We start from the raw sequence: 24,587 nt of genomic DNA on the forward strand, positions 1-24,587 counted from the left end.
TTTATATATCTTAGAATTACTTTTATCAGCAGGGATACAGGATTTAATGATGAAATTTTGAGGAAATGTATTAGAAATATTTGTGAGTGAGTAAGCACTATGCCATGGTGAGAGAGAGAAAAAAAATAAAAGCTATTGCTATATTCTTGACTCAAGTCATACTCAATATTATTTGTTACATATTATATTACACACACAAATGCATTCTCACTGGCATGGTATCACCTACATTATTATAATTTCCATTTCCTTCCCAATCCCTCTAAAGCCCATACCTGACCCTTAGACTTATTAAATTGCATTGTTTTAAACCACTTCTCCAATTTGTCAAGGTCATATTACGGTCATGTTGAATTTTGATCTTGACAAAGTATTAATCAGTCTTATCAACTAAAGAGAACTGTAAATGACTAAATCCACATGCTTTTCTATCATCCTAGACTTGATGAAAATATTAAATAGCCTCTGGCCCAGGATTGACCTCTACATATAAAACTTCTGTCCACTTTGGTTGAGGAGGAACTATAAATGAGTTTCATTGTTCTACCTACTTTGTTTCCAATAAATAGGTCTCTGGTGCTGATCTATTTTTATAAATTTGTGAATGAATTCCATTTGTAATATTTTTATAATATTAATATTTAATGTCTGATTTCAAGTCGTGGATGAAAAAATGCTAACATCAATGAAAACTACTACTTGCCCAAATAGATTAGTAATAGTAAGAACAGGTAAAGTAGATTTAAAACCTACTGTCATGTTTATTTACTTTCCTGAATTGTTCCCACTGTGCCACTTCCTTACGTTCTGAATATGACAGGTTCATGCATGACGTCCTCCTCTAGATGCTGTGCCATTAAGAAATCTCCCTGATTATAACAGGTGATCATCTATGATGGATAATAAATATGCTTGTGCATTTTCAATCACAAATCCACGTCTTGCACACTGAAATGATTTTACTTGTTGCTTGATCACGGGGACTTCTTCCTCTGAATAAATAAGACTTGACTTTGCCTCTTTATGCAGTCATCTGTTCACAGTTCTGCCTCTCTCCAGTAGACTGTGTCTCCTTAAAGACAAATGAATATTCATTCATCTTTGATCCCCTTTGCTTAGCATGCATAGTAATTGTTCAACAAATATTTGTTTAATAAGTTAAACACCAATATGCCGTGAAGTAGGAAAATCTGGAGATGTGAGTGGTCAAGATGGGGGGTGTGATTAAAGGACCCCTCTGAATTCTAAGAACAACATACTTAGGAGGGAATGCATGAATAATCAACGGGGCTGACTACTTGACAACTAGTATGTATTCAACTTTCAAATTCTATATTATAAGCATCCCTGAGTGTACTTTGAAATGGATAGACAGGAATTTTTATTTTATTTTTTCTAATGAGGAAGCAGTGTAGGTCTCTATTCTCATGGCCTCTGTTGCTTCCTATGAATATTTCTCCAATATCTTGACATAATCATTTTCAGGAAGCCAAGAGAGTCCAAAAGAAAATGACAAACAACAGAAATTGCTTTCATTTTCTAGTGTTTGGAAAAACATAAAAATAGGTTTAAGTTTTTCAAACATACTTAGATTTCATGAGATTTTACTTGGTTTATAATCAATATGATAAGATGCATATATATGTGTATAGAATCATCATTCATTTTAAATTGGAAATAATGTGTATCCGCATGGCTGATCTGCAAACTGTCAATAATAAGAACCAAGCTTATGTCCTCCTAAGTCTTTTGTAGCCCCATTTTAACACATTTTCTGAAAGTTATTTCACTTCAACCACTCTAGATACTTTCTAAAAAAACAATAGATGACTTTTTAAAATTTTCCTTTCAAAATGAAAATATTAAAATATGCTCTACAAATTGGTGCAATAATGGAAGCTACAACTTACCATGTAAGTTTGTTTGTAATTGAGCAAAATATGTTCCAATAATTTTTGCATTGTATTTGCCTTTCTCTCTGTAATTACTAACCCTTTTTCTTTCACTATGGAATGTGAATTTTGATTTCTCATCTTCAAATTTGCCTTTAAATACATTTCTACCCTTATTTTTCTTCCATCTGGAAGCTAAGTTTTCAAGAGAAAATTTGTTGCCACAAATATTGAATGTCTTCATATTAGGAATAATTCTAATGCAACTACTTTGTACTTGGAAATGTGCCACTGTGTTTAGGAAGGCTAAACACATACTTTTGGGTAAGTTCAAAAAAGATTACTCCAATGATTCAACCAAGTATATTTCACGCATATTGATAAGAAATTTCAAACTAATTGTGTGTGATAGCCATCAATTAAAGACGTAAAATGAATGCCTGCTATTTTAAAACATAGTTAAGCCAAGGAAAAGCTGTGCATAACTAGCATGTTCTGTAAAGATAATTGGCTCACTAACTAAATTCTAACAGCCCATTCACATTTCTAGATTTTAATTGAAGAATGGATGGAAATAGTAAGGTGAGCTCATTGCCCAATACACATAAGCATGGGACAATTTTAATTTCTGCAGAGATGCCCATATTGTGTGAAATCTTATTAATATTGTGATGGAATACAGTGAATCATGCTGTGAAAGAAGCACACATTTGTTGTACGTGTGTTCACACACACACACACAAACACACAGATACACACACATTTCTTTTCTCTCCTCTCTATTCTCATTTCAGTCCCATTTTTCCTCTTCTTAGATAACTGGTATCATGAATTGAATATAAATACTTTGAATCCATGCTTGAACTTTTTACTATATGCAAATGAATCCATGAAAAACACATGATTGCTTTGAGTTTTAAAAATTTGTAGACATGTCATCATGCCAAATATGTAATCTTAAAAATCATTTATCATGTATATAATTAATTATTTCGAGTGAAGTATTGCATTGCATCTTAAAAACAGTTTATATATGTCTTTTGTAAGCAGCATAAACTGGAATTTTTAAATTTATTTTTATTGTCTCTGTGATCAAATGTATTGTGATTATTGATCTATTTCTCCTTTATTTTTCCATGTTTCATCCCTCCCGGTACTAACTTCGTTTAAACACATTTTTCATTCTCTTTTTATGGTCTACCTTTTTATGAATCATATATGAAGTCTTCATTTTTAGTGTTTTCTGAAAAATTTGACATATATTTCTAACTTGAAAAAGTCTAAAACTAATTATCTCATCTTCCTCCTAAGCGGTTCATGGACCCCTCAAATTTTAAATCTGATCTCCAGTATTTCAGTATATTATCTAGTGTTTTAGTTTTACTTTGTACATACCCCCATTGGCTATTATTTTTTACACTCAACCGTTATTCAGATTCATTCCAACATTACAAATTTCTTTGCTGGTCACTGTTCAGTGCACCTTCCTACTTCTTTTTATGCTTATTTTCTTTCTTACTGAAGAACATTCTTTGTACAATGGTCTCCAATCTTGCCTAAAACACATGAGAATTATGTGAGAACTTTTTAAAGCTCCCATTATTGAAACACCGCCTAGATCACTGGTTAAAAAAAAAAAATCTCCAAGTATTGGCTTCAGACATCAGAATATTTTTTAATGCCTTCAGACAATTCCAATAGCTGCTGCTACTGCTTTAGTCATTTTGTTGTTGTTGTTGGTACAGTTTGTGGGTGGTAATTCCTCTTTGTCTATGAATGAAAATTTCTTTACTTCTTGTTCTTGAGTAGTTTTTTAAAATGAGGTGTAGAATTTTAATTTGGACAGCTATATGTGCTCAGTACTTTGAAGATTTTATTCTATTGTTTTCCAGCATCTACCTGTTTTCTGATAAGACAACAGCATCTACCTGTTTTCTGATAAGACAACAGATATTTAAAGCCAGCCCTCAAAAACAAGGCTTATTATTTCCAGGGCCCCCTTGAATTTCTTGGTTTCAACTCCTCCTCACTATTCTAATGTTGAATTTGTTTTTTCTCCTTAAATCCTGAGACTGGGGATCCCCCCCCCATTTTTTGTAAGCTTGTTCATTTTCTTTTTATGTGTTGCTACATGTAAAAGCAACATATAAAAGAAAACACAAGTATAACAAACTGTGTGTTCAGATTGCAAGAAAGGACTCTCAATATCAGTTCAGCCTATCCTATTGACTGAAAGCATTTACCTTGTTTCTTTTACAACTAACTTGAATATTATGAGTCTTACATCTAATATACAGTACTCTTCACCCTTCTTGGAACGTCTATGCTCAATAAGGACATTAGTTGATTTGTCACTAATATTGCTTTCCCTACATGTGAGTGCATTCAGAGTTCTATCCTGTCCCATATACATAGCATAATCTTATATTTTGTATCTAACTGGCATCAGTTTTCCTTTTTTTTTTTTCGATTTACTTTTAAGGTTTACTTTTAGCAGGACTGTACTGAAACACTCTTACCCCTTAATAGATCTAATTGTCTGGACTTAAAATAATAGATTTCTCTATCACAGGGGCATTTGTCTGTACAGATACTGATTTCTGTTCTCTGCACATGTTTTCATGTTATATGCCCAGTGTAATATGAAGCGAGTTAATTTATTGTGTTGCATATAGTAAAGAATCCAGCAGAATAATGTTATTTAGGGTTTTTTTCATTATTTCTATGAATAACAACAACATCAACAATAATAGTAATAGAAAAGATAATTTCTACCTATAGCAAGTCTCAGTTTTTTCTTAAATGCAGTAGAAGGCCCTTCACACTCTATTTGTCAGCTTGGCTTCAGGTTTTCATATTGTTGGCTAGAAGACAGATAAAGGGGATTATGGACAGAACTGAGCCTGGTTTCTGCTAATCTCCAACTTGAATTCTTTCAAGGGTTGCAAAATATGATTCAAGTATTTCACAGGCCTTTATAACCTTTGTCATCTGTCTGGTATATGTGCCATCATGGGTGGATTTGGAACTGACATTTTATATCTCTGATCTCAACTGTATAAATATTTGTTTAGACTGACTATCAACATAGAACACAGACATTCTCTTCTGATGTATGGATGATAGAATAGTCCTTAACTGGGCCCCTAAGGATGGGGCAGGCACAAACTAACAGAGGGCAATGAGGCAAATTTTCAATGAACTCAGATTTTATATTTTCCTTTAGGTAAAAGAGTGGTTGCTTCTATACCAAAAAACTATTTCTTATAATTTGGGTTACATTAAAAATATCTCAAATATACAACCATTTATCTGAATCTATAATAGTGACTTGGTTTTCTCAAATACATTATATATGGAGTCCTTTAGACTGGAATTAAATTAATCATGGTTGTTTTATTTTTTTTTTCTATAGACTTCCCAGCTATTTTCCCCTAGGAAAACTCTCTTAAATAATCAAGAGAAATATTTTAGGCAACATTATGTAAATCATCACCCTTATTAGATGAATTAATATTCTTGAAGTTATAGCTCATTTCATGGAAATCAGATTAACCTGATGTTATGGGCATTGTCATTTATCAGTAAGTTATTTGTTAATATGCTCAGTATGTGACATAAAATATGTAACTTTAATAAGAGAATGGATCACCTCAAATAATTTAGCAAATCTTGAAAATGATAAGGATTAAAATTGTGGATGTATAAAGGACACAGAAGCTTGGAGAACTTTAAAACCATCTATTTCTCTCCTGTTTCCCTCACACAAGGAAATGAAGGCTGACACTTTAGCATGGTTTGGAAATCCTTCTAAAAATTATCTGACTTTCTCTTAGAATTAACAAGTAATTTAAAGTTTTAAGAACTGCAGAACTGATCACATGAATTACCATAATTTAGTCAAGAATTTTTTTGAATATCCACCTTTTGACAAACATTGTACATATATATATACCAGGTTGTAGAGATGAATAAAATCATCCTTAGTCTCAAATAACTGAAAGAAAAATCCCCCAATATTAGTGAATACTGAGGAATTCAGGATGATGCTATGAGAAAATTTTTATAATGTGAAATTTATTAAGTTAAATAAAATATTGTGCTTTTGAGATTAGAATGACTTGGTTTTGTTCTAATGATACTGATGATAGACAGTGGTTGTATTTTGCAGAAGTTTTATGGGAGCAAAATAAAAACTTGATAATGTGATATAAATTTGGTCCCCCAAGGCGATTTTTATTGTTATTTCTATTGGTGTTGTTAATGAGAGAAATTTCTGTGAGCTTTTAGAAAAAAAATGTGGATATCAATATCTAATCAAAAAGAAGGACAAAATAATGGATAATTAGAGAATATATATAACCAGTAAGTTAAAAATATACTCACATGCTAAGGAAGCACAGTGGTGGAAGTTTTGCTCATCATAAAGCTTTAACAGTGAGTAGAAGGTATCTTGGTGTCTTGGGTGTGGGAAGATATGCTAACAACCAGTGATAGATCCGTTGTAAAATTTGGAACTGTTCCTTTGGTATTAAATTTCACTTAAGACCTGTGCTTCTGGACAGGATGGAGTAATAGGAACTGGATTTACTCTCCTGGCTTAAACTGCTAAAAGTAAAAAAATATATATATTAAACAATACTTTTAGACATTGAACAACAAACAGCACAAGACAACGGTTGTATAAAGCTGTTAATTATAATGATAACCCATAAAAACCAGTGGCATAATGTTTTGTGTAATACAGTTAAATGTTGGTGTTTGAACAAGTCCCTGGTCACCTGTGAAAAATAAAGGTGGATTCTCTTTTCATATTTATTAACAAAATGAATTTCATAGGGATGCAGTATTTAAATATGTTAAAATACTACAATTACTAGAAGAAAACATTTTTGTTTTATTTAATAAAAGTTAATTTTTAAAATTTTTTATATTTTTATGTGTTGCATTTATTGCTTTAAGATTATACAAATATGTTTTGATATAATTTAATACATGCAGCATCAACTAGAGTATTCAGTACACAGAGTATTCAATGGGTATAGGCTTAGTAGTGGGACCAAATTAGCCCTAGACTAAATTGTTTCACTTGCAGCCTAATAAGGCTTACAAGGAAGCCTCAAAATGATCAAACTATTTCTTAACTACCTCTTTGAGCAAAGTTACAAATATTTACAAAAATACAAATACGCCCTGCAACCAGTAAAGTAAAATTCACAATATCTGACATGCAATCTAGAATTACTAGGGATGCAAAGACGAAGGAAAATATAACCCATAACAAGGAGAAAAATTAATTAATGAAAACAGACTGAAAAAGGGTACAATCAGTAAACAAAGACATTCAAACAGTTATTATAACTAATTTTCATAGGTTCAAAAAGTTTAAAGGAAAGCGTCAACATCTTAAATAGACATACAGAGGATATAAAAATAACCCAAATTGAGTTCCTAGAGATGAAAAATATAGTTTCTGAGATGAAAAATAAACTGGATGGGATTAAAAGAGATGAGGCAATGCAGAAGCAAAGATTGACCTCCCTGCAAAAGCAAAAGTTTGTTATTATAATCTGTCCCACTGAGTAGTCCAAATATAAAGTCTGAAATGCAAAATGCCAGCTTGGTCATCTTTTTCCATTTCAAGTTTGCTTTACCCTTTCTGGTTTGTGCTTCCAAAAATAATTAAAGTATAAAATTATGAAAATTGTATTCAATGGTATTAAAATTAAGCATCTATCCATTTTATGGATTGCCCTGCATAATGCAAATATCTAAAATCTAAATATTATGTGTATATATACATATATGTATACATACATATATGGATATATATCTCACTAGCAGAATGAAAAGAAAATATGAAAGTACAACACAAGCAGTGGAGGAATATAGTAAAGGAAAGTAAAATGATAGTATTTTTGTTTTTAGATATAGTTGCCCTACGCAGTGGAAAAAGGATATACGGATTAGCATATTTTATTTTCTGAGAAGCATGAATCAATTTAAAAGATGAATTTAAAGAATCATTAATTTAAATACATAATCAGTCTTCAATTTTTTTGTTACTGACAACATCCCCTTTAAGATTTTCAAAATGCTGAAAGGTGGGATTCCAAGATTTTTAGTTGCTATAGAAGCAATTATTAGCAAATCCTTTCTTCTAATCTCATTACAGAAAATAGTGCCCTTTGTGCCCAGAGAACTCCCATTAGAACAGATAGCTAGTGGGAAGCAGCCACATAGCACAGGGAGATCAGCTGGGTGCTTTGTGACCGCCTAGAGGGGTGGGATAGGGAGGGTGGGAGGGAGGGAGACGCAAGAGGGAAATGATATGGGAACATGTGTATATGTATAACTGATTCTCTTTGTTATAAAGCAGAAACTAACACACCATTGTAAAGCAAGTATACTCCAATAAAGATGTTAAAAAAAAAAAAAGGAACTGCATTTTGGAGCAGCTCAGAACATAGGGTGTACCAATCTGGAGCTATCCGACATTTCCTGTGTCTGATTAAATATTGTGTATATATGCTATGTATTTATATCTCCATCTAAATATACATCTGTATCTCCTACAATACTCTCTCACATATAATGAAGTCACAGTTTCCAGATAGTTGTTCTGGTAGTCATTAGACAAAATATAGTCTCATTTATTTAAAAAATGTGAAATGAGAGAAATGTATGAAAAACTTGATCCATCTTCTGACTGAATTTGTGGTATTGGTACCTTCAGAAGAGGAAATAATTAATTTATCGTAAATTATTTTATTCCTCATTTATTAGAGAGGAAATTTATAAACTGAAACTGTTAGGGCTTAAAGGGTTTTTTTCCAGAAGATAATATCTGTGGTTCTCACCTTACACTGAGCAGTATATCACTAGTAAACAATCAGACAAATAGGTACATTATTAAGTTATTTTATTTTCACCTGGCTTTTTAATACTATCATCTGATATACATCATATTAATTGACACTGCAATTTCTTCCTTGATTTGTATATTTTTTTCTACAAACACTTTGCATTCCAACTTCCACGTATCTGATTTACTCATCCCTGTGATGGTCTTCATCTTCAGACATCTTGCTGTCTGGGCTGTTCAACCCTGTGACAGTAAAAGCACACTCACTAGGGACTAGGAGTTTGAGAAGGACTTAGAAAATTGTTTGGAACCTGAAAAAAATGGCTCCAGAATATGAAAACAAATCTGCAAAATGGAGATCAAAACTTGTGTAATTAATATTCTCAACTAATATTACTACAACAGCAGTGTTACTCAGCTTTCATATAGTTATCTATAAATTATATTGGATATGTGACTTGGGCACATTTTAATGCATTTGATAACATTTAGGGTAAAGCTTCTAAAAGGGCAATTGCCTAGGACTGAGGAAGGTTTAAAAATGGCCCTGCACAGAATGAACTAGAAGTGACTTCAATGGGAGGCTGAGGCAGAGATGCTGGACCCGGAGAGTGACACAGCAGGCGTACATTGGAGAGAGCTTTCCTATATAGGAGAGCATGAAGGGGGAGCATGAAGGTAGTGGACCCTATAATGAGAATCCTAGGATTGCTCCTAGATTTCTAACTTGGATAAATGACAGGACGGTACTCTTTGGTGAATACTAAAGGAACAGCAACAGCAGCAAAAGTCTAAGAATGGAACTTTAACAAATCACAATGCCAGCTTTAAAGTAAATTTGGCATTCTTCCCTTTTTGAATGAATGAAAATACATTAATTAAAGACATACACGGGCTTCCCTGGTGGCGCAGTGGTTGAGAGTCCGCCTGCCGATGTAAGGGACACGGGTTCGTGCCCCGGTTTGGGAAGATCCCACATGCCGCGGAGCGGCTGGGTCCGTGCGCCATGGCCGCTGAGCCTGCGCATCCGGAGCCTGTGCTCCGCAACGGGAGAGGCCACAGCAGTGAGAAGCCCGCGTACCACACACACACAAAAAAGACATACACATTCACACACCTGCTAATATCTGCTCTTCTGCAATCGTGTTTTCTGTATAGTGTCTAAATATCTATTCCAGTTGAAGTAGTGCTTAAACACTTCAATAGGCCTCTTTTCAGCCAAAAAGAAAAACTGTCTATGACTGTTTCAACATATTTTAAATATATGTATAATCATTGCCAACTTGTCTGCTTTGCAGATTCTAGTTTCCTATACAATATTTAATATCTCCCTTTATTGAAAATGTCATTGCTCAGTATTATGATTGTTTTTCATTTTGATTATATGTCTGAATATTAGAATTATTGATTAATCTCTTTATTAATGGAATAATCTCAGCACAATGTTAAATACACTTCTTCTCTACCATTATTATATGTTATTTTAAAGATTTTTCATACAGTTATTTTAAATGGGATTTTCAGATTTTTCAGGCTTTTTGAAGTCAGTAGGATAGGCTCCAGTGAGTAAAAGAAATGCTGAAGAACAACAATATGAATTAAACAAATTTAAGTAGTTAAGAAAGCACTAATCTAGTCATTGAGAAATGTATACTAATATTTACATAGTATGTATATATAAATCAATAGTTTCTAAATGAGATAATCTACTGAACAAAATATCTTAAAATATGAATGAAAAGATGTTGTAAAATCTCTATATGATTAAAGTACAAAAATTTTTATAAGCTTGGAAGATAAATAATAAGTGCATTTTTGTCTGGGAGACAAGTTGTTATCTGGGAAACCTCAAGACATTTTGTAGATTATTGAAATCACTTTACTATCAATCTTGAGCATTTCTCCTATCAACTCTATAATTAGTATTGGAAATTACCATGATGACTCTATTTCACTATCAGGAACATTGAAGAAACTATTTCAAGTGCTAAACATTGGTTTTAACAAATAAAAAACAATTCATCTGAAGAAGATGTTACAATGAGCTGAGGAATTAAAAGATCTCAAAGTAGAGAAATTTCACTGACTGCAGTATAAACAACTTGAGGGTAGAGAGTGTCTGTTTTTCCTGTTTGCCCTCCAAATTTGGGAACAGTTTTATATGCACGGTGCAGGGTAATAAGCAAATGTTTAACAAATGAAAAGTACTGAATTCATTACCTTGTGGTACAAATTAGGATTTCTTTTGTACTGTAACTAGAAGATTTTAACTTCAGCATTATGAATTATTAATGTCTTTATCTGATTCCCAGTTCTGTGTCAACCAAACTTATTTGAGTGATAATTAGAGGACTTCATGTTTATCCTATCTTCTAGGATTTCACTTTTGCATATCTGTTAATTCATAATTTTGACATTTTTATAGCACAACCAAAGACTATAAAAACACATAGAGCAAGCACTTGCCAAAGAACTCTAAAGAAAACACATCTCAGATATGAAATTAGATCCATGCTTGGTTCTACTTCTAAGTGCTTCATCTAAAGAGAGACGTGCAACACTGCTGCATGAATTAATCACCTAGGGTGACTTTTAAACCTACCAACAGCTGGCCCCTCTATCATATCTGATTTTATTCAATAGTCTAAGTGATAATAATTTCTGGATCAAGAACTTTATTTTACTGGTTGTAAAGGTGGGCACATGCACACGCACACAATCCCCAGTGCTTTTAAAAATTGTGGGACAGAATTAATCATAACTATTGAGTTTAAATGCCATTTATCAACTTATTAAAGTGCAAGCATGCAGGGAAAATAAGCTAAAGACAAGACTTTCGTTTTTCAATTTATTTTTTAAAAGTCTTGTAGAAATCTTTATGAAATTAACACAAAATGGTGGTACCAAAAATCTTTTGGCTTTGTTTATTCCCTAGTCTGTGGCAATGTAAAGAGTGGAAGTTAACCCGGAATTTAAGTTAAGGAAAGCTATATTGTATTAAGTTTAGCCAAAATTCTCTAACTTGCCCTATTTTTTCAAATAAATAAACTTTCTATTCTCTTCCCTCTCTCCTCATCTCCCTTAAGGTATGTCAACTCTAACCCCGCCCCCCCATACACACACCTTGTTGCCTCTGATATTATCTCCTCTACTAGAGGCGCTTTTGTACTTATTGCTACACGATAGTTCAACAATAAAATGTGATAAATGCAGGCAAAGGTGTTTCAAGAAAGAAGGTAAATGTCCTTACACATTTTCAACATAGAAACAAAAAGTTTACAAAACAGCAAAATTAAAAAAAAATAGTTATAGATAAAGTTTGCAGATAATGTTGTCATCCCTCTTAAAAGAAGAGGGATAAGGCACAGAAGAAATGTAGTGTTGAGGACAATGAAAATCAGCAGTTATTGAAATCTATTTATGCTGCATTCAATGGATTTAGAAGACAGAGGCTTGAGTGCTGTCGTTATTACTTGTTTGCCATTTGATGGTGGGCAAAATATTTAATTTCATTGGGTTTCTCTTTCTATGCCTCTAAAATGTGGATTCCCAGGCTAAGAAAATATTTCAAATCTTTTCTAGGTCTAAAAGTCACAGACCTTAGTGTACCCTTTCTAAAGGCCACATTTTCACAAAAGATAGCATTCTTGTAAAACACCTTTATAGAAAGAAAAAGCTATAGTTAGAAAGCCCACTCAGTGTCCAGGGTTTTCTGAAGTCGTACTGCTGTTTGTAACCAGGTGTAGGCCAGTAGGACAACACATTTGCTTTAATAACTGTCCAGATTTCTTGGAGTTAAAGATAAGTCTTTCATTATTCTAAGTGTTGACCTAAGAAATTATTGAAAATAAGAATTGTTCTAATTTACTTCTTGAATTGCCCAGTTCTTACATGGCCTGACACGAAAGGCGATTTAAAAGATTGCATTTAAGTTTGGACATATAGCCTTCATCCTGCTGTTTCATCACAGACCTCTTACAAGATAAACACGTGCAACCATTTTGAGTTTCTGAATGGGAGTGCTCCTTATAGTATTTTCCCCTTATAAATTTCTTGCCAACTTACTCCAATTTGAATGCAGGTAGAAATTTATAAATTTCTCCAAGAACTTATTTTTATTTTTATGAATCTTACTGATTTTGTGTTAATACCGAGGACTTTATCAAATTCATAGACATTTGATCGAATAAAAAGCAAAAGCATAATTCGGAAAAATCCAAAAACCTCAAATAGAAAATAAGATGCTATGTTGTTAGTAACAGAAATTAGCACAAATAGACTGAAAAACTGACCACCATTGTAAACTGAGCTTTTAACTATGGCAGTCGCCAGGAAAAGGAGGGTTACTCCTCTTTTTTTTTGCCTTCTTTTAACAATCTCGAAAATTAAAGAAAGATTGAAATGACAATAAAAATAATTTATTTCCCAAACCATTTGAGAGTAGTTGCTAACACAATGCAATGTCTCCCTCAAATCCTCTAGTATTTCCTACAAACACACATCCAAATATAATCATGAAAATAAGGAAATTAACACTGACACATGACCACAGAGCTACTAATCCTCAGACCCCTTTCAAGTTTTGTCAATTATCCCCATCATGTCCTTCATAATAAAAGGATCAGCCCAGTGTCACATGTTGCATCTAGTTGTCCTGTCTCTTTAGTTTTTTAATCTGGAAAATTTTCTCAGGCTTCCCTTGAATCTCATGAACTAGAAAGTTTTAAAGAATATGGATCAGTTATTTTGTAGGATTTAGCTGTTTGTATTTGTCTCATGATTATTCAGGATATGTGTAGCTGGCAGGAATAACACAGTGGTGAAGCTCTGTTCTTCTCACTGCTTCCTATCAAACAATTTTGGCAAACTTTTAACCTGTAACCTTACTGGAATATCATGTGTCTCATTTGATTAAGGTGTATCACCCAGTCTTCTCCATTGTAAAGTTATTTTTTTCTCCTTCATTATTAATAATTTTTGTGGTAAGGCACTTTGTAATTATGTAAATATCCTGTTCCTCATCAAACATAATTTACTCAATTTAATTATTTAAATCAGTATGAACTCATAGACTCCTATTTTATTCAATTGACTATAATACGTTTCTGCCATTATTTATTTTGAGGCTGAGATGGTTCAAGATTTGTCCAGTGGAAACCCCTTCAGTTTGGCTTCTATATCCTTTGATGTTTCCCAATTATTCTGTGATATCTCCCTTCTTTTTTTTTTAACATCTTTATTGGAGTATACTTGTTTTACAATGGTGTGTTAGTTTCTGCTTTATAACAAAGTGAATCAGTTATACATGTATCCTCATATCTCTTCCCTCTTGCATCCCTCTCCTTCCCAACGTCCCAATCCCACCCCTCTAGGTCACAAAGCACCGAACTGATCTCCCTGTGCTATGCGGCTGCTTCCCACTAGCTATCTATTTTACGTTTGCTAGTGTATATATGTCCATGCCACTCTCTCACTTTGTCACAGCTTATCCTTCCCCCTCCCCATATCCTTAAGTCCATTCTCTAGTAGGTCTGTGTCTTTATTCCCGTCTTACCCCTAGGTTCTTCATGACATTTTTTTTTTTTTAGATTCCATATATATGTGTTAGCATACGGTATTTGTCTTTCTCTTTCTGACTTACTTCACTCTGTATGACAGACTCTAGGTCCATCCACCTCACTACAAATAACTCAATTTCGCTTCTTTTTATGGCTGATCCCTTACTTCTTGAAACAATAATATGTTCTAGGGTCATCTTATATTTTCCCTGTAGCGGTTCTAGAATCAGCCATTTCTCCAAAGAGCTTTAGTTCCTTCAGTTGGAGAGCTGTATTTAGAAACCAAGATCTGGACACTAGGTGTATTCATTGCTCTTGGGAAGCAGTGGTCCCAGGTACTCTCAATAGGCAGAGCTAGGGGATTTATGTACATATATACATACACACATATGAAAACACATATTCATAACCATTTACACATATTCACAAACACATTCATAAACATATGCATACATATAGTCTATGTTTTTTCTATAATGTCTCTATATTGAAAATCATGTGTTCACATTAACATCCTCCACTCCCTTTCAACACCCTTTCATTCTAGTTTTTGCCCTTTTCATATTTTAACTCCCTCCACAGATATTAAAATAACACTGATTACCATATTCTTAATATCCTTAATTATTTGATCAATCTTCCTGTATTTAAGTAAATTCTTGTAGCTGCCACTTTCCCATCTGCACATTTTCTCCACCTGGCACGGGTTAGGACAATCTGTACACAGTGGTTGCCCAGGCCACTTCCTCATGTGGATGCCCTTTCACACGAATCAGACTTCAGCAGTCAACTCCAGGCTCCCTTATGCAGACATCCTCTCCCCTTTCTCAGACTCTGAGACCCAATGCCAAGTCATTTGGTTCCTTGAATGCCCACCTCCCCCATGCTGACAAAGGGTTATTTTACCTCACTTAATGGACTAATTTGTTCAAGAAGGGAAGGGATCACAACACTATAAAGCAGTTATACTCCAATAAAGATATAAAAAAAAAGGGAAGGGACAAGGAAGGGGATGAAGAAAGGGAGGTGGACAGGGATGAACAGGTATCTTTCCTTTCTAAACAATATTTGAAGAGGCCCTTCATTTAGAAGTTGCAAAGACATTATGAAGTAGCAGCTGAAGAACTGAAACAATGACATATATTTACACATCTGTATCCCTACATCTATGACACACAATGTACACCTAATTTTATAGCAACCAAAATATAATTTAACAAAACTTATGATGCTTAGCCATACACTTTAATACTCAGCAACTTAAAAAAATGTGCAGTGCCATTTGGCTGTTAACTATCATCCATTTATATGAATGGATGTGTAAAACTCCTAGCCAAGAGTGCTTGGGATAGCATCTCTACTGATCCTTACTGGATCCTCTTCTTCTTTTGTCACTCTTTTCAGTCATTTGTTGATTCTCGATTGTATCTCATTGGTGACTTGCATGACCATTGGTAATCATATCTGGGAAAATACCCCAGCTTGGTGTCTCTCAAAGGGCTGACTGAAAACCACCTGCAACAGAATCAACTGTGGTACTAGATAAAATTCAGGTCCACAGGCCCTGTTCTGATTTCCTGCTCAGAAGCTCTTTAGAGAGTAATGAGTATTTGGAAAATACCTTAGCTAATTCTCACACATTAACACTGAAACCATGGTGGAGTTTGCATGTCTACAATTCCTCAAAGTTCACGGTTTAAAACACATAGGTCTCACCAACTACAGTTCTTTTATTTTAGCTTCATCAATTCACATTTGTTATTTAAGCAACTTGGAAATTGCCAGATGTGTGAATAGCCGCCAAAGTAAAATGTATCTGTCTTTTGCAAAAATGTCTTCTACCAAATGTCTCTACAAAATGAAATGTAAATACCTTCTAAGATCTTGCTTGGAGGAATCTTACAGATTTTTTAAATCTTCCAGGTTTTAGGGAATAGCAAGTGCAAAGGCCCTGATGTTGGGAAAGCCACTGCAGAAAGAAAATCTGGATGTGTGTGTGAGAGAAGAGTAGTAGTAAACGAGCTTGGAGAGTAGGGCAGAAGAAATACTGAATAAAGCATGTGGGACAGGTAAAAAGTTTAATTTTTATTCTAAAGTGATGGGAGCAGGTTTTGGGAAATAATGTGATATGATTCATGTTTTTTTTGTGATTATTCTGGCTATTGTATTGGTTATAGACTATAAGGATTGGGGCAAGAGGGGAGGAAGCAAGGAGGTTGTGGAAGAGGCTGCCTGTTGCATTAGATGAGGCAAGCAATGATGGCTTGGAGTAAGTAAAGACGGCAAGAGTAAGGTGAGAGGTAGGTGGATTCAGGATGTATTTTCAAGTTAGACTGGCAAGAATTTCTGATGGACTGGACACAGGAATTGTGGGAAAGTGAGAGTTCAAGGATGAATCTAACATTTTTGGCCTGAGCAACTGGATGAGTTATGGAGCCAGGAAAAACGGGAGTGCAATGGATGGATCAAAGCAAAATATTTAGTTTTATTTGCTAAGTTTGAAATGTCTATTATGCATAGATTGGAGATATTTAGTGGGAAATTGGAATTAGGAGTCTGGAGGTTAGGTGAGTGCTTAGGGCTAGAAGTACAAATTGGGGAATCATAAGTCATCTTCCCATTCAAGTAATGGGACTAGATTAAAACTCATCTAGTTAAGGTAGATGGAGAGTGAAGGGGGCCAGGAATGAGCCTTAGGGCATTCTAAAAGACGTTGAGGGATGGGAGGCATCACCAAGGGAGACTGCCAAGGAATGGTGAGTGAGGAGGGGAGAAATCTAGGAGAGGATGGTGTCCTGGTAGCCAGTGAAACAAAATATTTATTCTGAAAATGATGAGGTTCATTTCCCAAAGTTTCTTGAATTGATGATCATTTGAAACTTGGTATTTTAAAAAGAGCTTTAGCAAACAGAAAAGAGAATAATTTTCTATCATGAGTGACTGATTGCAGTAGCATGGGGAATGGAAAAGTTGTGAAAAGGGAATCAAGAATCTATGTAAAAGACAATTTTTTTTTTTTTTTTTTTTTTTTTTTTTGCGGTAGGCGGGCCTCTCACTGTTGTGGCCTCTCCCCTTGCAGAGCACAGGCTCCGGATGCGCAGGCTCAGCAGCCATGGCTCACGGGCCTAGCCGCTCTGCGGCATGTGGGATCTTCCCAGACCGGGGCACGAACCCGTGTCCCCTGCATCGGCAGGCGGACTCTCAACCACTGCGCCACCAGGGAAGCCCTAAAAGACAATTTTAAACAAAAGTATTCATTTAAAAAACAAGTACACAATATTTAGACATTATATTTTGTATTTGTGTCAACAGCAGCTACAGCATGCTGTAAGTGAAAGATGAAGGATTACAGTTTAATATCAAATCAGGGAAGAAGGTGAAATAGTTGAATTCTTTGTAGATTTTTAATAGATTTCAAACCTCTATTGGTTTTGAATAATGTCATATTTCAAACATAATTTTCTAAATAATCATAACAATTTTAGAATCAGAATAAACCTTATATAACCTTATATAAAACTTATTTAAATGCACATATAGTTCATTTTTACGGGTAAAACTAAGACTCTGGTCTTCTGATTACCAGTACTATTTCTTATTGCAACACACTGTTTAAATGTATAGATGATTGAAAAAAAGAGCATACCAGTGATCTCTTAAATGTTTTACAAAATATTAAGTAATTACAATTAGGGGAAATAAAGCTCATGAGGATTAAATTACAGGAAGAGTTTATAAGAGGGCAAACAAGTAGGAGATGTTTTTCCACACAGATAAATATGAGGTTTTAGTAGAAAATGACCAAAACTGCATTTATAAGGTCATGATACTAGCTAAATGAAATAAAGACAACCATCATGTAAATAACATATAATTTTGAAGGTGAATTTTGAATATGGAGACTGGTACAGATTAACATCTGATTATAATAAAAATCAGACAGGCAGGGTAACAAGGTCTTCTTCATCCAATCACAGCTTATCAGGAATAAGGGAACCTCTTGATACTTTGGTATGTGCCATTTTAGGACAATGAACTTGGTACAAAGTGAACACCTGATACAAGAAATAGTTTAGAAACATAAATATGATTCAAGAAATTCATGGATGGTGAAAGCTATGTTGGATTATTTCAAAAAGTTAGGGATGACTTGGTTAAGTAACTTCTCTTTTCAATAACAGAATAACTGTCACATAAAAGATCTCACTATGCCATTGACAAAGATAAAATCCCGGGACGCCATGGCTTCACAGTCTAATGTCCAGTATAGTGTCCATTAGTCACAAGTGGCTATTAAATACTTGAAATGTGGGGAAGTTTGACTTAGGAACTGAAATTTTAATTTTATTGAACTTACATTTAAAAATTTAAAAACACATGTGACTAATGGCTGTAGTTTTTGACAGCACTAAGAACATTTCCATTATCATGGAAAGTTCTATTGACCAGAGCTAACCCATAACCTTTTTACTTAATTTTACATTTATTCCTCTTTGCTAAGAAAATCCTTTCTCTTACTAAAAAACAATATTAGCAAGATGGCTAGATATAAGCTCAAGATGCAAAAATCTATTGGATTTCTATAATCCAGGAACAAAGAGAGAGCTTAAAAATTATTTAAAATGGAAAAAAAAACTACCTAGGAATAAATCTAAATAAAAATGTGCAAGACATTTATGGAGAAAATGAAACCTTATTGAAAGATGTTAAAGAAGTCTTAAATAAATGGAGAGGTACATCTTGTTTATGGATTGAAAAGACTCATCATAATGGTGTAAGTTTTCCCCAACTTAATTTATATAGTCAATACAATTACAATAAAATTACTTAATAGAGGTTTTACAGGATTGCCAATTCTGAAATTTATGTGAATGGTCAAGAACAGCTCAGACACACCTAAAAAATCCATTCATTCCAAAATGGTCCTGGAAAACTTAATTATTCATAAGAAAACAGAAATTGGATAATACAGACAAGTCGATTGTAAGTGCATTAATGGCTTGAATATAAAACAAAGATACACTAGAACTTTCAGAAGAAAATATACTATATCTGGGTAGCATTAAACTAGGGAAGGACATTTTAAGTAGAACAAAAAGACACTAAGCTAAAAGATAAATTTGATTTCATTAAAATTGAGAGCCGCTATTTATCACAAGACAACATTAAAAATGTTAGAAGGTATGAAATAACTTATTTGTGTCATATATAGCTGACCAAAGATTATTTGCTTGTATTTAAAAAACAATACAAATAAGTAAGAAAAAGATAAACAGTAGAAAAATGGACAAAAGATATTCTCTGGACTTCACAGAATAGGAAACATAGGCAACTGTTAAACAAATGAAAGGATTCTCAGCCTATCAGTAATTAGAGAAATACAAAGTAAAATTGTTATGGACTGAATTGTGTTCCCTAAAATTCGTATGTGGATGCCCCATCTCCCAATGTGGCTGTTTGGAGACAGGGACTTTAAAAACATAATTATGGTTGAATGAGGTCATAATGGTGGGGCCCTAACTGATATGACTGGTGTCCTTGTAAGAAGAGAAAGAGATAAGAGGGATGTATACACACAGAGAAAAGGCCATGTGAGGACATAGCAAGGAAGCAGTGGTCATCTGCAAGTCAAGGACAGAGGCCTCAGGAGGACCCAAAACTGCCAACATCTTGAGCCTGGACTTCCAGCCTCCAGAACTGTGAGAAGATAAATCTCTTGTTTTTTAAGCCACTGAATCTGAGGTATTTTGCTAGGACAACCTGAGCAGACTAATACAAGGAACAAAAGACTAGAATGGCCATTCTAACTGGTGAAGCTATAGAGCAAAAGGGCTGAAAATTGATTCCATAACTTTGGAAAACATTTTGACATGCATTTTTAAAGTTGAATATTTGAATTCCCTACAACTCAGCAATTCTACTCTTAGTATGTCTACTCTTTTACTTATGTTAAATCTTGCACATGTGTACCAGGAAACATTAAAATAAATGTTCATGGAAGTACTGTCCGTAATAGGCCCCAAACAACCCAAATATCATTAATAGAATAATAAACACATTTTCTTGTATTTATACAATAAAATATTATACAGTAGTACAAATGAATGAACACTAGTTAAAGTAAAGTGGATGAACCTTAGAAACATAATGTTGAGTAAAAAAAGCAAGCACAGAAGACTAAAGTATGATATCAATTTTATAAATCTCAATAATAAGCAAAATCAGATAAAAATTACGTGGATGTTCAACATAAAGCCAAGATCAGAGTGATTTCTTTGGTGAAAGCAGGAAGGTGGGATCAGGGTAGAGAACAGAGAGAAGACTCAGCAGTTTTGATTCTAGTTCTTAGTTTTGGTGGTGTGTTTGCAGGAGTTTTTATTATTTCTCATAACTTACATACAATTAAATATATTCTTTTGTAGATTATCTAATAATATTTAAAAAATCAAAATCCATTATATACCAAAGATAACCCCTAGACATTAATTATAGAGTCCACATTGAAACAACATACATAATTACTCATAAATCTTCTGTAGTTGAAAGCTTTTAGCTATGAAATTCTTCCCCCTTCATAGGAGGACTTTATGTTCCATAATGAAGGAAAATTGTTCCTACTTTAGGACAATTTGCCTTCTTTATTTAAGTGATACTAGTCCTTTGGCTGCCTAGAAATTTTAGAAACAACTGATAACTACATCTACTGCCTGAAGAGAATAAAGGAAAAGGAGCATAGGAGGTAATCTCATACATTACTGATAAACACATACAAAGACAATATTGGTACAAAGCTATTTCTCCATATAGCAACTCTGAATTTTATTAATAAATACATATATATATATATCAAACATTAATAAAAGAATAAAATCCAATATGAGTACATTTGCTCTTTTTTTGCAATTAGTTCCAGGATTCTATTTTAGATTATTACTTCATATCTGCGAGAGTTGGGTGTGTGTTTGTGTGTTTGGTTTTATGGAAGTTGCATTGTGCTAAAGTTTACATTTCTTTCTAGAATTAAATGGCTTTTGTTATCCCTTGGCAATACTGAAGATAGCAACAACAGATTACTACCTACCAGTGGAAAAGTATAAATAGCAATTTTAGCTGCTAGTGATTCTGAAATTGCCCTTAACTTTGTCCTTCTAAAAATGCTCCAAGAATTACGTTTTGCAAATCCACAGATTTACTATCCATATTCAAGTCATTTACGTGGACAAAGAATGTAGCCTGCGGTATCAGTACAAAGGATGTTATAGCCATCAAGCCATCAGCCACTGAAGCCACCCCCAATGCTGCACCCTGAGGGGATTCAGGATGGAGAAAACAGGATACTGGCCCTAGATAATTAAAGTGCATATCAAGGGAATGATTTCCATGAGACCAGATTCTTGCATCTCACCATATATAGAAAAGTGCTAAATTTATTTAATTAAGATGTCTAGTTTCTTTAATTAACAGTAATCTTTTGATGTTCCAACTACCTGGGTTTTTTTTTTTTGCAAGAACCCCTAAATATCCTGTGCCCTCCCTTACCTCTTCGGAACAGTCCCTCAGAGCTATCTGAGAGGTTGTCTCCTGATTTAAGTCCTCAGTATGTCCTCCAAATAAAACATAATTCTCAACTTTTAGGTTGTGCATTATTTTTCAGTCCACATTTAATTGTATGGCTCACGTAGGTACTATGCCTAGATGTAATGGGATGAGCTGTAAATTATTAAAACTAGATAAATTCTGTCAGCTCTACCACTAGCTGAGATCAGGCTTTCATCACTGGATACTTCTGTCATAGACCATGGTAGATATGGGGTCTGTGTTGGTCTTAAAATTATTCTTAGAATTGTGGGGACTCATTCATTCTTTCAGCAAATTTTATTGCTTATATTCTATGTGTCAGTTACAGTGCTGGGTCTTGAAATACAGAAGTCAACACACGAAAATACAAGGATAAAACACATTTTCGACCATATTAACTTTTTTCATTCATTAATTCATCCCTAAATCATTCAACACGCATCTTCTTATTGAATACTGATGAGGGGTCAAATGCTAGGCTAAACACTGAGTATATAACTGCAAATGAGATGGATAGGCCCTGACTTTGATGTCACTACTATCTTTTGTCCTGCCATATAATGGCACAGCTTCATTATTCCCTTTACCCTAAGTTTTTATCACAAATTGCTAATGAAAATAAAACTGTTAGTGGAGTTTCAACATGCATAGGTAAATGAGAACACAGAACTCCCCTTTCGCATGCCCCATTCTTCTCCTTCTAACTCCCTATGTGAAACCACTTTGTGCCAAGACCAAGAATTTGTGCCCCAATAAGAACCAAGCTGATTTCCTCACACTGACTGGGGCTATTACTCACTTAGAAGACATGATGCTTAATTTTGATAAGCAACTAGAAGACCATGAAGACAACCTATAAAAATGATTTGTCTTGGGAGAAAATACTAAAAAGGGTTAATGTGCTGTTCCACATGTCTAACCTCCTGGGATTAAACCACAGGCACCAAGATCACCAAGTGTACTTGGCAACAATGAGCTAAAAATGAAAAAAAAAAAGCATCATACTGTTATTGTATTCATTTTCCCCCAAGGCACTCTCTGATAAACACCACAACCTCTAAGGGAACTGAGAACAGCTTCCTTGTGGGGTAGGTTAGATATGCATCTTTTTCCAAGCAGTTATATCATACCCAGCTATCAGCACACCTTATTTAAGGTGATTGTAATGTATGAGATTAAATGTTCCTACCTGATTGGAAACCTTCTTGTCCTCAATTCATTGGCTATACTGGATTATTTTTCTTGGGTCAGACTTCCAGAATTCTACCAGAAATCGTTCCTTTGGGGAAACCAGGCCTTCCCAGAAACTCAGGAAACTGAAAGGGAGACAGCAAGAGAGAAGGAAATTATTTGGACATATAGACCTCAATTGTTTGGTTTTAAGTAAACGTCCCAGCAAACATCTTCTAAATGGTATAATAACTTTAGGGAAATTCACGGTTTATAAGTTTGTGTACTCATAAACTGAACATATTATGATAAAAGCACAGGTTGCATGTTGTGTCTTCAACCCAAGCAAACACTTCAAAAAAGGCCCACTGGGCTTCCCTGGTGGCGCAGTGGTTGGGAGTCCGCCTGCCAATGCAGGGGACACGGGTTCCTGCCCCAGTCCAGGAGGATCCCACATGCCGCGGTGCGGCTGGGCCCGTGAGCCATGGCCGCTGAGCCTGTGCGTCCGGAGCCTGTGCTCCACAACAGGAGAGGCCACAACAGTGAGAGGCCCATGTACCACAAAAAAAAAAAAAAAAGGCCCAGTTATACTTTGTTCATTAAGACACAAAGAGAGGGCAAAAAGGGCAAGTTTCTAAGTCTTTTTCTTTAAAATTTAATTCCTTTCTTCAGCCTTCATCAAGATCTTCAGGAAATTAACTTTACTAAAGTTAATTATTCATAAAATAAACATACGAACCTGCAGAAAACTATTTCACAGAGACCTGTAATGTACAATATCCATCGCATACATGCACCATGAGCTTGTCTTTTCTAGCACTGGCATACACAAAACTCTGTGTGTGTGTGTGTGTCTGTGTGCACATGTGTGTCTTTTTTGTGTGATGGAGCCATAGGGAGAAAATAAATCTATTGGCTGCAATTCAGTGATGTAGAAAGATTTAAGGGTAAAGGAAAAGGCTACATCAAGTGAAGCAATAAAGTCATGAGGTTGTGCTTCCATAATAATAACAATAGCAGTCTTCTGTAACCAAGGGAGCAGGCCCCTCAAATTATAGTCACACCTGTTAGACCATCTGCCCATAAATTTCACACTATCATTAATGGAAAACAAATGGCACTGTCTCTCCTTCCCTTTATCCATTGGCTATTCTCATAGAAACGATTTTTCTCTTCAAGGTCGTGCTCTTTCCTATCTGTTTCAAAATATTAGGATTTAGGAGGGGTGATACATAATGTGCCATGCCTTGGTACTTGTACCAGTGATGGCTCTGTAAGGAGCACTGGATTGTTAGGAGGCTATAAATTGAATTCCCCTAGAAGCAGAACCTGAGGCAATAATTTGAATGCCAACTGTGCATCTGGGAGGTGCTTCCAGAAAACTCAGAAGTGGAGTGGGAATTGAGAATGGAGCCATGGAAGGAAGCCAACAGAGGTGCATTACTGAATCAATTACTCCTGCAGGAAACTGCTGCCAGTACTTCAGGGGAGTTCTGTGAAACTCTATAGAACATGTCTCAGAGT

General features: G+C 34.6%; 1 long non-coding RNA gene across 2 annotated transcripts; it reads right to left on the bottom strand.

Annotated features, from left to right (window-relative positions):
- Positions 1-139: 139 nt before the first annotated feature.
- Positions 140-23,199, bottom strand: LOC308610562. Of its 2 annotated transcripts, none has more exons than XR_014014582.1 (3): positions 23,083-23,199; positions 6,279-6,497; positions 140-1,072 (listed from the first exon to the last, which is right to left on the bottom strand). It is a non-coding gene; the product is annotated as an uncharacterized lncRNA (long non-coding RNA). The 2 variants fall into 2 exon arrangements; XR_014014583.1 differs by having other exon boundaries at positions 6,279-6,500.
- Positions 23,200-24,587: the final 1,388 nt, after the last annotated feature.

This window comes from Mesoplodon bidens, assembly GCF_964165515.1.
Source record: "Mesoplodon bidens genome assembly, contig: HAP1_SCAFFOLD_1195, whole genome shotgun sequence".
NCBI lineage: Eukaryota > Metazoa > Chordata > Mammalia > Artiodactyla > Ziphiidae > Mesoplodon > Mesoplodon bidens.